Source organism: Haliotis rufescens, unplaced genomic scaffold, assembly GCF_023055435.1.
Source record: "Haliotis rufescens isolate VD_foot unplaced genomic scaffold, xgHalRufe1.0.p SCAF_14, whole genome shotgun sequence".
NCBI lineage: Eukaryota > Metazoa > Mollusca > Gastropoda > Lepetellida > Haliotidae > Haliotis > Haliotis rufescens.
Genome location: NW_025963824.1, coordinates 21,562,768 through 21,579,171, shown reverse-complemented (window position 1 = coordinate 21,579,171; position 16,404 = coordinate 21,562,768). Strand labels below are relative to the sequence as shown.

Here is a 16,404-nt window from a genome sequence, read left to right as displayed (position 1 = left end):
GTGTCTGATCAGAGATCTGCATACTTGTGTCTGATCCAAGATCTGCATACTTGTTTCTAGTCAGAGATCTGCATACTGGTGTCTGATCCGAGATCTGCATACTTGTTTCTAGTCAGAGATCTGCATACTTGTTTCCAGTCAGAGATCTGCATACTTGTTTCTAGTCAAAGATCACCAGTATACTGGTATAACAGATCCCCCGCAACCTCTATTGAATGTACAGACAAGCCATGGGTTGGCCTCTTGTTGGTTATCTTGTACTAATGTATAGGTGTAATGAAGGATGAAAACCACACAGCAGGCTGATAGCGGACATGAAATTAATGAGATGACCATGAGAGGAATGTGAGCAATGATACAACACTAATTACCAGTAGAGCAGTGTCCATTGCAGATGCCTGGAAATACAGTGCAGTCTGAGCCAGGCGATACCCATGTCACACTTGCTATCTCCCAGGACCAGAATACACACAGACACACTGTTCCTCCTGATGCTGGGATGGCCGGAGTGTCAGCTAATGAGGGGACACAGCGTACTTATCTCCTGCACACGTGTCACTGTCTGGGGCCGTGTGATAATGTGCTCCTGCACACTGGACGGAGGTGCCTGCTGCACCACGATGTGTTCACACCTGACTACATGCGCAATACACCCAGTACAGCTTGTGTCATCTTACCAGGCAGTCCTACTGGGCTGAACATCTATATATACTATCATGGGCATTAAATATGTACATAAGTTTTGTAATGATGCTATATACAAAAAAACAACTGTTAGAAAACCTTTAATGGCAGTTATTCATAAAATATACTTTAAAGGGGCACTGATCTAAAGCAATTTGCCGGGACTGGTTCTTGCCTTTGTAATTGTTTTTTCCCCGCCAGTACCCGGATGATATGCAATGCAACTGAGCGTAACAAGAGACTGGGCTACCATCTGCAAGGACGGCTAAAAAAACAGCAATATTTGTTTGACGCATTTTTGAACACTGATTGGTAAACCGTGATCTATAAAGATTTCAACAAAGGGCGCAGGTTAATAAATTTCTTCAGCCTAAACAGACAAAAAGAACAATGGAAGCTCATCGGATGTCGTCATTTGGAAATACCCCTGATGGTTATATTTTAACAATTAAAAAAAAATATCCATGCAGTGAAAGAATTTTCGGATTTCGGATGGCGTCGATAATACGATTACCTCTCCCTTGTGATCCACGTTTTCTGGTATAACCCTACACTTGTGTATTTGTCGTCATTCACTTGATGCTCAGATAATGAATTTATTACAGGTATAATTAGTGGTAGCACCACTCAGATTACCTGCCAAGGTTCCAATTTGGCATTTATTGTGTCTGGGGTAATTATTCAATCTAAATCCAGGTTTGAAGTGAGGTGAAATGTGTGTTATGTAATATGCACGTGGCAGCCCAGCAAGAGATGAATGATCAGTTGATTTACTTTTTTTGTAAATTAGCGGATCATTCCTAGCCATCAAAGGATCAACAGAAAATACGTTGATTGATTAATCACTGTTATCTTGCACAGTGGATATGTCAAAAGAAAGTGTTTACAGGTCTAGGTTTACTAAAACAAAGGGAATACGCTTATATCATGGCGTGAAGTGCCGATGTAAAAACAACATACTTTGTTCAAAGGGTTTACCGATAATACGTTGATTGATTGCTCATTGTTATCAAACTCAATGGATTTTTTTAGGAACCATGGACGTTATGAAAATAGTTGTCACGTGGGCTTTCTCAGCCGACCTTTGAGACTTGACACCTATGTGAAACACCTGAAACAATCTAAGTGATCAGTTGAGAAACGAACACGGGTTATAATATCCCAAAACGATATATATATTATAAAATATTTGATTGTTACAGAGAAACGTGACATGGAATAAGTACAGCTGCAGACGGGTGGGATATTGTTCCTTTGAGTGGATATTCACTGATACATTCCTCGAACAAGGAAGCTGCCTAAAATTATACACATAAATTTGGTAGGTTGTAATTATGATATTTGCACTTTGTTTTTATTCATTTGCTGTACAATGAACAGATTCATTTTTGTTCCTCTACGCATTGGTTGGGAAATTCTTTGATACGTGATAGACGTTGTTTTCACAAGTCTTTTCCTTTGTAAGCGTGTAAATATTACAGTCAATTTGAAAAATGTGTAAATATTTCAGTCATTATGACCGAAAAATCTGTTCATTTATTTAACAGATTGACTAAAAATGATTAAGACGATCAAAAGGGCCTAAAAACATCACAATACATTATTATGTAGGATTAGAAGCCAAACAATATAGAAATGTACTTTTCATCGTAACATTTTCAGTCTCTTGGTGAGGATATTAAACATAAAAATGTTTGGAATTCGTTGGACATATGGATACAGATGGACATATGTTTCACTCAATTTGTAAAATAACTGAATATTCAGGGGTTTAATAACTTTCCTCAGTGAAAATTTTGCACATTTTGACTGTAAAAATATAAACACGCTAAAGAAGCAATACTCTGGTGAAATATTTACTTTGTCTTGCAAGTCAAAATAGTGTAAACGAAAATCGCACAATTACCAAGCAAGTGACTTATCAAAACTTCGTCACCATTACCGATGCTACCCAAAAAGATACCTATACATTTCCTTATTATTTCCAAAACTGTATTTCATTTTGTTGATCAATGTGACCATACACCCTTATACTATCAATAAAAGTGACAAATGCGCTTACGAATTGCGCAGCACAGGTCGCGAACTAGTCTAGATTTCTGCTATATCATCCGGGTACTAACGGGGAAAAAACAATAACAAAGGCAACAACCAGTCCCGGGGAATTGCTTTAGATCAGTGCCCCTTTAATACATAAAATATCAAAATATAATATCATTGCAATGTTCTAAATCACCTAAATATTAAACCATAAATACTCTGTCACGTAAACCAAAACATTCAATAATTATCTCCATTGAAATAATGTTAATCTTAATGCCATGTTAGCTATGACTTAATTTGGGTGTCTAAGTAATCAATGTAAACAAATCTTAATCCCCATTATCCAACTAAATAAACATAACCCAAAAATAACATTGTCTCTACCACTTAATTACCTCTGTATTAAAGAAAAAGTATTTAAACCATGTGCATTTTATGAAAGGCATTTTTTCTTATATGGCCTGTCACGATGTGAAAGGTTTTTGGAAATATTTTAAAGATAAACCAGGCCCTAGCTCCAAGAATGTCTCATTTGATGAACTTTATAATTACTTTAAAGACATTAATAGTGCTACAGATGAAAGTGACTGTTTTGTAACACAGCCAAACGACATTGATAATGATCTCAACAAAAGCTTTGACACTAAAGAAATATAAGAAGCAATTAACATGATTAATAAACATAAAAATAAGAAAGCATCAGGTATAGACATGATTGAAAATGAATATATTATTTCAACCAAATCTATTCTTTTAAAATTGTATTGCGAACTATTTAATCTAATTTTACAGACAGGACATTTGCCTGAACCCTGGTTAATGGGAATGATCAAACAAATTTATAAGAAAACGGGGGATGTTTCCAAACCAGAAAACTATAGACCAATAACCATTTTATCCTGCCTAGGGAAATTGTTTACAAGTGTAATTAATCTGCGTTTAACACGTTATGTTGAAAGTAATGAAATACTATCTGAAGCTCAAGCCGGATTCCGTAAAGGATACTCTACTGTTGATAATGTCTACGTTTTGAATAGTATCATGGAACTATTGAAATATTCAGGTAAAAAATTATTTTGTGTTTTTGTCGATTTTCAAAAAGCCTTTGATAATGTGTGGAGGAACAGACTGTGGCTTAAACTTGTAAGCTATTGTATTTTAGGAAAATTATTTACTCTTATAAGGAATATGTACAATGATATTAAGTCATGTATTTGTCTAAATGGTCAAATATCTGTTTTTTTCAACTGTGATAATGGTGTCCGTCAAGGAGAAAATCTGTCGCCTTTGTTATTTGCTATTTTTTTTAACGACATAGAAACCTATTTGCAATCCCATAATTGTGATGGTATCAACATTGGTACACTTAAACTTTTCCTTCTTTTATACGCTGATGATATGGTGCTCTTTGCTGATGTCTACAGCACTGTTTAGATAATTTCGAGAAATACCGCACTGAATGGAAACTCAAGATAAGTATGTGAAAAACAAAGGTTATTATCTTTGGCACTTCTGCAATTATTCTGCGTAAGAAAAAGTATGTTTTAAAAATTCATAATGTTGAACAAGATAATTGCGATTGTTACACTTATCTAGGTATAAAGTTTCACATGAACCGAAAATTTAACCAAGCCATAATATCTCTTAAGGAACAAGGACTTAAAGCTATGTATTATTTGTTATCCAAAGCTAGAAACTTAAATCTACCATTAGATTGTCTATTTATTGCGTTCGACCACATGGTTGTACCAATTCTTCTATACTGTTGTAAAGTCTGGGGTATTACAGACTTTTCTATCATTGAAAATGTCCACAAGTTATTTTTAAAATTATGTTTAAGATTACGTAAGAGCACACCCACTTATATGCTATATGGCAAGACAGGTCGCCTACCACTTGATATTATTGTTAAAAAAACGAGTATTGGCATTTTGGTGCAACCTGATATTGTCACAAAATGTAAATAAGCTCTCTGTTGTCATGAATAAGACTTTATATCAAAAACACTGTTATAACATTTTTCATTCACCTTGGTTGTTATATGTCAAAAACATTCTGGATAGCTGTGGATTAAGTTATGTTTGGCACAATCAGACAGTAAACAGTAAAGAGTTATTATTAAATCTAGTGGAACACAGATTAAAGGACCATTTTCTTCAAAATTGGCACAGTGCCCAAACGGTATCATCAAAAGGTTTATTTTATAGTTGTATAAAACCCAACTTTAGTCTAGAACAATATTTATCTTATAGTGTAAATATCTCCATTCCCTTGCTAATATTTCGAACAACTAATCACTTTCTACCTGTAGAAACAGGGAGGTGGAAAAATATACCATTTGGAAAACGACTATGTCATTTATGCAATTCCTCTGTGGGAGATGAATACCACTACCTGCTCTAATGTCCATATTTTAATAATGAATGAGAACAATATCTTCAAGAATATTACTATACTTATCCAAACTACTATCAGCTTCAACAATTAATGACTTGCCCAAAGATTTCAACTGTAAGAAAATTAAGTAAATTTATCCATTGTATATTTAATGCTGAAAACATATATCAACAGCCTCTGTAAAATATTTGCTACATATTGTAACTGTACACCATGTACCGCTGTGAGCGGTCTTATTGGAATACAAGAGGATGATGAGATGATGATGAATAAGTCCAGACAGCACCCTAATTACCTGGAGCTAATCATCTAAAACAATAGATGTCACCTGCCAACTAGTTAGTGTCGAAGGATACACATCTTAATACTGAATACTCCGACACTCTTTATAAACCGGCATCTCAGTACTCTGCCTTTCTCTATAAACCAGTACCTAAGTACTCCGACACTCTCAATAAACCGGCACTTCAGTTTTCCGACACTCTTTATAAACCAGCATCTGAATACTCCGACACTCTCTATAAACTGGCACCTCAGTATTCCGACTCTTTCTGTATACCGACATCTCAGTACTCCGACACTCTCAATAAACCGGCATCTGAGTAATCCGACACTCTCAATAAACCGGCATCAGAGTACTCCGACACTCTCTTATAATAAACCGGCATCTAAGTACTCCGACACTCTCTATGAACCGGCATCTGAGTACTCCATTCTCTCTATAAACCGGCATCTGATTACTTTGACACTCTCTATAAACCAGTACCTCAGTACTGTGACGCTCTCTATAAACCGGTATCTCAGTACTGCGACACTCACTATAAACTGGCACCTCAGTACTCCGACACTCTCTATAACCCGGCATCTGAGTACTGTGACACTCTCTATAAACCAGTACCTCAGTACCGTGACGCTCTCTATAAACCGGTATCTCAGTACTGCGACACTCACTATAAACTGGCACCTCAGTACTCCGACACTCTCTATAAACCGGCATCTCAGTACTGTGACACTCTCTATAAACCGGTATCTCAGTACTGTGACACTCTTTATCAACCGGCATCTCAGTACTATGACACTCTCTATAAACTGGCATCTCAGTACTGTGACACTCTCTATAAACCGGTATCTCAGTACTGTGACACTCTCTATAAACCGGTATCTCAGTACTGTGACACTCTCTATAAACCGGCATCTCAGTACTATGACACTCTCTATAAACCGGCATCTGAGTACTGTGACACTCTCTATAAACCGGCATCTGAGTACTGTGACACTCTCTATAAACCGGCATCTCAGTACTGTGACACTCTCTATAAACCGGCATCTGAGTAGTCCGACTCTCCAAGAACCAGCACCTCAATACTCCGACGCTCTCTATAAACCCGCATCTCAGTACTGCGACACTCACTTTAAACTGGCATCTCAGTACTCTGACACTCTTTATAAACCGGCATTTGAATACTCCGACACTCTATAAACCGGCACCTCAGTACTCCGACGCTCTCTATAAACCAGTACCTCAGTACTCCGACACTCTCTTATAATAAACCGGCATCTCAGTACTCCGACACTCTCTATAAACCGGCATCTGAGTACTCCATTCTCTCTATAAACCGGCATCTGATTACTTTGACACTCTCTATAAACCAGTACCTCAGTACTGTGACGCTCTCTATAAACCGGTATCTCAGTACTGCGACACTCACTATAAACTGGCACCTCAGTACTCCGACACTCTCTATAAACCGGCATCTGAGTACTGTGACACTCTCTATAACCCGGCATCTGAGTACTGTGACACTCTCTATAAACCAGTACCTCAGTACCGTGACGCTCTCTATAAACCGGTATCTCAGTACTGCGACACTCACTATAAACTGGCACCTCAGTACTCCGACACTCTCTATAAACCGGCATCTCAGTACTGTGACACTCTCTATAAACCGGTATCTCAGTACTGTGACACTCTTTATCAACCGGCATCTCAGTACTATGACACTCTCTATAAACTGGCATCTCAGTACTGTGACACTCTCTATAAACCGGTATCTCAGTACTGTGACACTCTCTATAAACCGGCATCTCAGTACTGTGACACTCTCTATAAACCGGCATCTCAGTACTGTGACACTCTCTATAAACCGGCATCTGAGTACTGTGACACTCTCTATAAACCGGCATCTGAGTACTGTGACACTCTCTATAAACCGGCATCTCAGTACTGTGACACTCTCTATAAACCAGTACCTCAGTACTGTGACACTCTCTATAAACCGGCATCTGAGTAGTCCGACTCTCCAAGAACCAGCACCTCAATACTCCGACGCTCTCTATAAACCTGCATCTCAGTACTGTGACACTCACATTAAACTGGCATCTCAGTACTCTGACACTCTTTATAAACCGGCATTTGAATACTGTGACACTCTCTATAAACCGGTATCTCAGTACTGTGACACTCTCTATAAACCGGTATCTCAGTACTGTGACACTCTCTATAAACCGGTATCTCAGTACTGCGACACTCACATTAAACTGGCATCTCAGTACTCTGACACTCTTTATAAACCGGCATTTGAATACTCCGACATTCTATAAACCGGCACCTCAGTACTCCGACGCTCTCTATAAACCAGTACCTCAGTACTCCGACACTCTCTATAAACCGGCATCTGAGTACTCTGTTCTCTCTATAAACCGGCATCTGAGTACTCCATTCTCTCTATAAACCGGCATCTGATTACTTTGACACTCTCTATAAACCAGTACCTCAGTACTGTGACGCTCTCTATAAACCGGTATCTCAGTACTGCGACACTCACTATAAACTGGCACCTCAGTACTCCGACACTCTCTATAAACCGGCATCTGAGTACTGTGACACTCTCTATAACCCGGCATCTGAGTACTGTGACACTCTCTATAAACCAGTACCTCAGTACCGTGACGCTCTCTATAAACCGGTATCTCAGTACTGCGACACTCACTATAAACTGGCACCTCAGTACTCCGACACTCTCTATAAACCGGCATCTCAGTACTGTGACACTCTCTATAAACCGGTATCTCAGTACTGTGACACTCTTTATCAACCGGCATCTCAGTACTATGACACTCTCTATAAACTGGCATCTCAGTACTGTGACACTCTCTATAAACCGGTATCTCAGTACTGTGACACTCTCTATAAACCGGCATCTCAGTACTGTGACACTCTCTATAAACCGGCATCTCAGTACTGTGACACTCTCTATAAACCGGCATCTGAGTACTGTGACACTCTCTATAAACCGGCATCTGAGTACTGTGACACTCTCTATAAACCGGCATCTCAGTACTGTGACACTCTCTATAAACCAGTACCTCAGTACTGTGACACTCTCTATAAACCGGCATCTGAGTAGTCCGACTCTCCAAGAACCAGCACCTCAATACTCCGACGCTCTCTATAAACCTGCATCTCAGTACTGTGACACTCACATTAAACTGGCATCTCAGTACTCTGACACTCTTTATAAACCGGCATTTGAATACTGTGACACTCTCTATAAACCGGTATCTCAGTACTGTCACACTCTCTATAAACCGGTATCTCAGTACTGTGACACTCTCTATAAACCGGTATCTCAGTACTGCGACACTCACATTAAACTGGCATCTCAGTACTCTGACACTCTTTATAAACCGGCATTTGAATACTCCGACATTCTATAAACCGGCACCTCAGTACTCCGACGCTCTCTATAAACCAGTACCTCAGTACTCCGACACTCTCTATAAACCGGCATCTGAGTACTCTGTTCTCTCTATAAACCGGTATCTCAGTACTGTGACACTCTCTATAAACCTGCATCTCAGTACTGTGACACTCTCTATAAACCTGCATCTCACTACTGCGACACTCACTTTAAACTGGCATCTCAGTACTCTGACACTCTTTATAATCCGGCATTTGAATACTCCGACACTCTATAAACCGGCACCTCAGTACTCCGACGCTCTCTATAAACCAGTACCTCAGTACTCCGACACTCTCTATAAACCGGCATCTGAGTACTCCGTTCTCTCTATAAACCGGTATCTCAGTACTGTGACACTCTCTATAAACTGGCATCTCAGTACTGTGACACTCTCTATAAACCGGCATCTGAGTAGTCCGACTCTCCAAGAACCAGCACCTCAATACTCTGACGCTCTCTATAAACCCGCATCTTAGTACTGCGATACTCACTTTAAACTGGCATCTCAGTACTCTGACACTCTTTATAAACCGGCATCTGAGTACTGTGACACTCTCTATAAACCGGTATCTCAGTACTGTGACACTCTCTATAAACCGGTATCTCAGTACTGTGACACTCTCTATAAACTGGCATCTCAGTACTGTGACACTCTCTATAAACCGGCATCTCAGTACTGTGACACTCTCTATAAACCGGCATCTGAGTAGTCCGACTCTCCAAGAACCAGCACCTCAATACTCCGACGCTCTCTATAAACCTGCATCTCAGTACTGCGACACTCACTTTAATCTGGCATCTCAGTACTCTGACGCTCTTTATAAACCAGCATCTGAGTACTGTGACACTCTCTATAAACCGGTATCTCAGTACTGTGACACTCTCTATAAACCGGTATCTCAGTACTGTGACACTCTCTATAAACTGGCATCTCAGTACTGTGACACTCTCTATAAACCGGCATCTCAGTACTGTGACACTCTCTATAAACCGGCATCTGAGTAGTCCGACTCTCCAAGAACCAGCACCTCAATACTCCGACGCTCTCTATAAACCTGCATCTCAGTACTGCGACACTCACTTTAAACTGGCATCTCAGTACTCTGACACTCTTTATAAACCGGCATCTGAGTACTGTGACACTCTCTATAAACCGGTATCTCAGTACTGTGACACTCTCTATAAACCGGTATCTCAGTACTGTGACACTCTCTATAAACTGGCATCTCAGTACTGTAACACTCTCTATAAACTGGCATCTCAGTACTGTGACACTCTCTATAAACCGGCATCTGAGTAGCCCGACTCTCCAAGAACCAGCACCTCAATACTCCGACGCTCTCTATACACCTGCATCTCAGTACTGCGACACTCACTTTAAACTGGCATCTCAGTACTCTGACGCTCTTTATAAACCGGCATCTGAGTACTGTGACACTCTCTATAAACCGGTATCTCAGTACTGTGACACTCTCTATAAACCGGTATCTCAGTACTGTGACACTCTCTATAAACCGGTATCTCAGTACTGTGACACTCTCTATAAACTGGCATCTCAGTACTGTGACACTCTCTATAAACCGGCATCTCAGTACTGTGACACTCTCTATAAACCGGCATCTGAGTAGTCCGACTCTCCAAGAACCAGCACCTCAATACTCCGACGCTCTCTATAAACCTGCATCTCAGTACTGCGACACTCACTTTAAACTGGCATCTCAGTACTCTGACGCTCTTTATAAACCGGTATCTGAATACTCCGACACTCTATAAACCAGTACCTCAGTACTGTGACACTCTCTATAAACCGGCATCTGCATACTCCAACACTCTCTATAAACCAGCATCTAAGGTCTCTGGCAGTCTCTATTAATAAGCATCTGATGTAAGTTCTACCAAATGCATTTGTATTGACTGTTAGATATTGAAACATCACTCTAAACTTAATCTTTATTATCATGATTATAGTTCTATAACACACATGTATGGTAGTTCAAAGAAATAAAATCTATTCTTGAGGCCAATAGGAATACCTGCATTCTTCTATCACATATCTTGTCTACGCTTTGTCTGTCTAAGTACGGATCGAATCGAGCCAGTTGTTGGTGTTAAGAAGCGATCAAGTAAGGTATTGATTTTTAAATGATAGAACCTGAGCTGAGATTGTGTTCTCACAGGCAAGTACTCCTGACCATCCATGCTGTGTCCACAAGAATACCATGAACCCTACGTTGTGATTGACTAGGTATTCCACGTGACTGCTCTCACAACACAGGGCGTATATATGTCGTTCTGGTCCGACCGATTACCTTCTTGCAAGACTTTTTTACTTTTTCCGTAACATGAGAAACAGAACTTTCATGAAGGCTATTGGGTTTTGCCTTCCGCTGTCATGCCCATTGATGATTGAGCTTATTTTGGAGTACAGATTTTTAAGTTTGACAAACTTTGATGGAACTGACAGACCAGCTGATGTTAGGTGTTTTAGTACAAGGCTAGAGTATGTCCTGGCAGAGGCTGTAGTCAGCAGCAGATTATTACACTGTTTTTCAGGCATCAAAAATAATATTTCAACATATTGAACTTACACTGGTATTTTTTATTTTATTTTTATTTTATTTTTTTATTATTTTTTTTTTTGGGGGGGAATATGTCGTCTGTTACTGAGCATACATGTTTTTGGTTATATATTTGGTTTCCATTGGTTAGTCTTCTATAATGAGCATAGTTTGGATACTGCATGGTATCAAACACTAATATCAAGCCTCCATTCATGTCACTGGAAATCCTCACCTTTTACTAAATGTCCATTCTTCATGACCCTCCCAAACGACACCATAGAACTCCCCACTGGAATAAGTTTGACGGATAAAGACCTTTACAGCCAAAAGGGTTTCTGTTAAGGTGTCACAGTTTGATGGGCGTAATGACACAATAACTCTAGTTGTGTATCAGAGCCAAACCACCGTTAACCCACTGCTGCTTCAGTTGTGCTTTAATCACTGTGTTAAAGTTGTGTGTCAAACAGCATGTGAAAGTTGCTGTGTGTCAAAGAGCATGTTGAAGTTGTGTGTCAAACAGCATGTGAAAGTTGTGTGTCAAACAGCATGTGAAAGAATTGTGTCAAACAGCATGTGAAATTTGTTGTGTGTCAAGCAGCATGTGAAAGTTGTGTGTCAAACAGCATGTGAAAGTTGTGTGTCAAACAGCATGTGAAAGTATTGTGTCAAACATCATGTGAAAGTTGTGTGTCAAACAGCATGTGAAAGTATTGTGTCAAGCAGCATGTGGAAGTTGTGTGTCAAGCAGAAAATGAAAGTTGTGTGTCAAACAGCATGTGAAGGTTGTGTGTTAAGCAGAAAATGAAAGTTGTGTGTCAAACAGAATGTGAAAGCTGTGTGTCAAGCAGCATGTGAAAGTTGTGTGTCAAACAGCATGTGAAAGTTTTGTGTCAAACAGCATGTGATGGTTGTGTGTCAAGCAGCATGTGAAAGTTGTGTGTCAAACAGCATGTGAAAGTTTTGTGTCAAACAGCATGTGATGGTTGTGTGTCAAGCAGCATGTGAAAGTTGTGTGTCAAACAGCATGTGAAGGTTGTGTGTCAAGCAGCATGTGAAAGTTGTGTGTCAAACAGCATGTGAAAGTTGTGTGTCAAACAGCATGTGAAAGTTGTGTGTTAAGCAGAAAATGAAAGTTGTGTGTCAAACAGAATGTGAAAGCTGTGTGTCAAGCAGCATGTGATGGTTGTGTGTCAAGCAGCATGTGAAAGTTTTGTGTCAAACAGCATGTGAAGGTTGTGTGTCAAACAGCATGTGAAAGTTGTGTGTCAAGCAGCATGTGAAAGTTGTGTGTCAAACAGCATGTGAAAGTTGTGTCAAAGCAGAAAATGAAAGTTGTGTGTCAAACAGGATGTGAAGGTTGTGTGTCAAGCAGTATGTGAAAGTTGTGTGTCAAGCAGCATGTGAAACTTGTGTGTCAAACAGCATGTGGAGGCTGTGTATCAAGCAGTATGTGAAAGTTGTGTTTCAAACAGCATGTGGAGGCTGTGTGTCAAGCAGTATGTGAAAGTTGTGTGTCAAACAGCATGTGGAGGCTGTGTGTCAAGCAGTATGTGAAAGTTGTGTGTCAAACAGCATGTGGAGGCTGTGTGTCAAGCAGTATGTGAAAGTTGTGTGTCAAACAGCATGTGGAGGCTGTGTGTCAAGCAGTATGTGAAAGTTGTGTGTCAAACAGCATGTGGAGGCTGTGTGTCAAGCAGTATGTGAAAGTTGTGTGTCAAACAGCATGTGGAGGCTGTGTGTCAAGCAGTATGTGAAAGTTGTGTGTCAAACAGCATGTGGAGGCTGTGTGTCAAGCAGTATGTGAAAGTTGTGTGTCAAACAGCATGTGGAGGCTGTGTGTCAAGCAGTATGTGAAAGTTGTGTGTCAAAACAGCATGTGGAGGCTGTGTGTCATTGTCTCAATGTTGTTTGTCTGGTCTGTGAATGAAACTCAGGCGTTTGCCTCATCAAATCTTGTCAGTAACTGATATACACAGCTATATTAAAAATTGTTATTGGCAAGATGATAGAATTGAGTTTTGTGTGAGGTTTAATTTGAGATGGGAAGATGAGCCAGGGCAGAAACATGGTGGTCCTGTGTGTTGTGAGACTGGACTCGGTAGGCTGTGCAAGTGTACACTGTGCCTCTGTCCACAAGTTTGGCCCTGAATGGGATCGATTTCAAATCATGAACGCGTCTGCAATACATCTTGTGCTGTGCTGGGGAAATCCGATTATACTACCTTCCTTTCTACTGATGTTGTTTACTGAGATGCTAGCGTCTCTCTCGCCACCTACTCACACACAAACAAAAAATCACAAATAATTGAGGCAATTTTGCCATTTCAACCTAAAGCTCCTCATGAATCAGCTGAATTTGAAAGTAAGTCTCGGGAGATTCAGAAGTCGTATTGTTTAGGGGGTTAGTAGCCACTCATGTCAATATGACTGAATCATTGCATCATAGATCAGGTCTGGCCCAGGCAGGTTTTACTGTGCAATCAGGGAATCGGGGGACCCTATAAATAATATTCTCTTCAGACTTTATGTCAGACAAGTTTTAATGAAGGAAAAATGCTGTAATTGAATATAACATATTCCTGCTGTGTCATTTAATCAAGTTTTAGTTGCATTGAGTAGGGCTGTTACGATTCACTCGCGTATTCGATGAATTGTACAGTATACCTTCTTGAATTGAATTATTTATTCGTGGTCACTGGAATCGAATACGTACGATTTTTTGGTAAAGAGTGTTTTTTAACTCGTCAGTTATTTATCAAAGCGAGATATGCAAAATGGAATATAAACAAGCCAGCAGTAACATAACTTGTGTCAGTTTGTCAAGGCCCCTAATGGTGCTGTCAACCAAAACATGAGGCTATAGTATAAGCGTCATTGTTGCAATGTATTGCTTGTTTGCTTCACAAAAAATATCACAGAAATGATTCAACCTAAGCAATTACATGATGTACATTTACGTACATTTTTAATGAACTCAAGTTTTACACTGACACAATGTTTTTCCCCAATGGGGGCGGTCGGTTAGCCTAGTGGTTAAAGCGTTTGCTTGTCACAACGAAGACCCGGGTTCGATTCCTGACATGGGCACAATGCGTGAAGCCCATTTCTGGTGTCCCCCGCCGTGATATTGCTGGAATATTGCAAAAAGTGGTGTAAAACCATACTCACTCACTCACTTTTCCCCAATGCAAAGACAATACCTGAGCTGATTGACGTGAACACGTAACACCAGAAGTAACTTGTTATTGTATTCGTGAATAAATATTTGTATTCGTTACCCTATGTTCATGATACGTATCATACTCGCCTCATAGTGTATTCGTTGCAGCCCTAGTGTTGAGATATTTCATTATTTAATACACAAACCACTTAAAGCCAGCTGCGTGGAAGTGGCAGTATTCTCAGATGTAGGTTGCAAGTAAAGTTACAAATAAATATATATACTCTAAACATGCTAAATGTTGGCATAGATCCGTTTTGGAAACATTACCAAAAAAAGTATAGTTGAATTTTCTGTGTTGCAGGATTACCAGTAGTATGTGACATGGTTCCAGGGTGGCTCAGTCTTGTGATCTGACTGGGACATTATCATGACTGTGTATGGTAGTGAACACGGCCCGCCATGTTTATCACAACATCACAAGACTTACAGGCTTGATTCCGTAGTTTATTTACCAGGAAGAGAGGTAAATCTTTGAAGTTGTTTGTTTTCCGACCTGAAACTGAGTAGTTGATTATTGTCCCCCAGCCAAATATAGTTTTGCACTGGATACAGCAACAGGCTCCGTCTTCCATCCGTCAACTGTCCTTCCATCCGTCATGTTTGTTTTCCAGAGCATGATTCATAAACCTCTAAATATTTCATGAAACTTTATTTACACATAAGGTGTGCACTGAACATTTTGTTGTATGGGGTAGGGTTCATTTTCGGAGCATCGGGCAAATGCTATTGAGGAGTTTTATAAATGTTTAGATTTTGCATTTCTAAGACAAAAACAAGTTGGTCTTCATTTTGTAAGCACATCATATATCATACATTGTACAGCAACCTCATTGCTTGTTTTGAGAGGTGACAGATTGTGTGGTCAGGCTTGATTGATTGGTTGATTGGTTGATTGTGTGATGCCATACTCTGATAGTGTCTCATTATCTCATCATCTAAGAGGAGTGTTTATTTTAAAAAGCAAGAACAGCAACATACATCTTTCAAGGAATTGTTTGATTCTCTTTTTCTCTATTGTATGGAATAGTGATATAGATAAAACAGACATCTGGGTTATTTCATCCCATCCGCCTATTGTGAACTCATCAAGCAATAAAATTAGTTTCCCCAATTATCCCCCTAGGTATTTCAACTGGTTTAATTGGTTAATGGGCCTCCTGTTTAGTTGGCTTCATCCTCTTGTGTTACTCATGTTGTTACTATATTGTCCTTCTGCTGTTATTAATATTAGTAACCCCGGCCATCCACCACATGTTCAGCCCTCTACAAGTGATAGTTGTTGTTACTATATTGTCCTTCTGCTGTTATTAGTAACCCAGGCCACCCACTGCATGTTCAGCCCTCTACAAGTGATAGTTGTTGTTACTATATTGTCCTTCTGCTGTTATTAGTAACCCTGGCCACCCACCACATGTTCAGCCCTCTACAAGTGATAGTTGTTGTTACTATATTGTCCTTCTGCTGTTATTAATATTAGTAACCCCGGCCACCCACCACATGTTCAGCCCTCTACAAGTGATAGTTGTTGTTACTATATTGTCCTTCTGCTGTTATTAATATTAGTAACCCCGGCCATCCACCACATGTTCAGCCCTCTACAAGTGATAGTTGTTGTTACTATATTGTCCTTCTGCTGTTATTAATATTAGTAACCCCGGCCACCCACCACATGTTCAGCCCTCTACAAGTGATAGTTGTTGTTACTATATTGTCCTTCTGCTGTTATTAGTAACCCTGGCCACCCACCACATGT

General features: G+C 39.8%; 1 protein-coding gene across 6 annotated transcripts in view; it reads left to right on the top strand.

Annotated features, from left to right (window-relative positions):
• Positions 1-16,404, top strand: part of LOC124116684 (sodium-dependent proline transporter-like) — a 105,778-nt gene that overhangs the window by 16,130 nt on the left and 73,244 nt on the right. The window contains exon 2 of one of the 6 annotated variants that reach the window (XM_048395137.1): positions 14,953-15,114. The exons of the other annotated variants lie outside the window; for them this stretch is intronic. The gene's annotated coding sequence lies outside the window, so the exon portion shown is untranslated. The remainder of the gene's footprint in view (positions 1-14,952; positions 15,115-16,404) is intronic. 6 annotated transcript variants of the gene reach the window in all.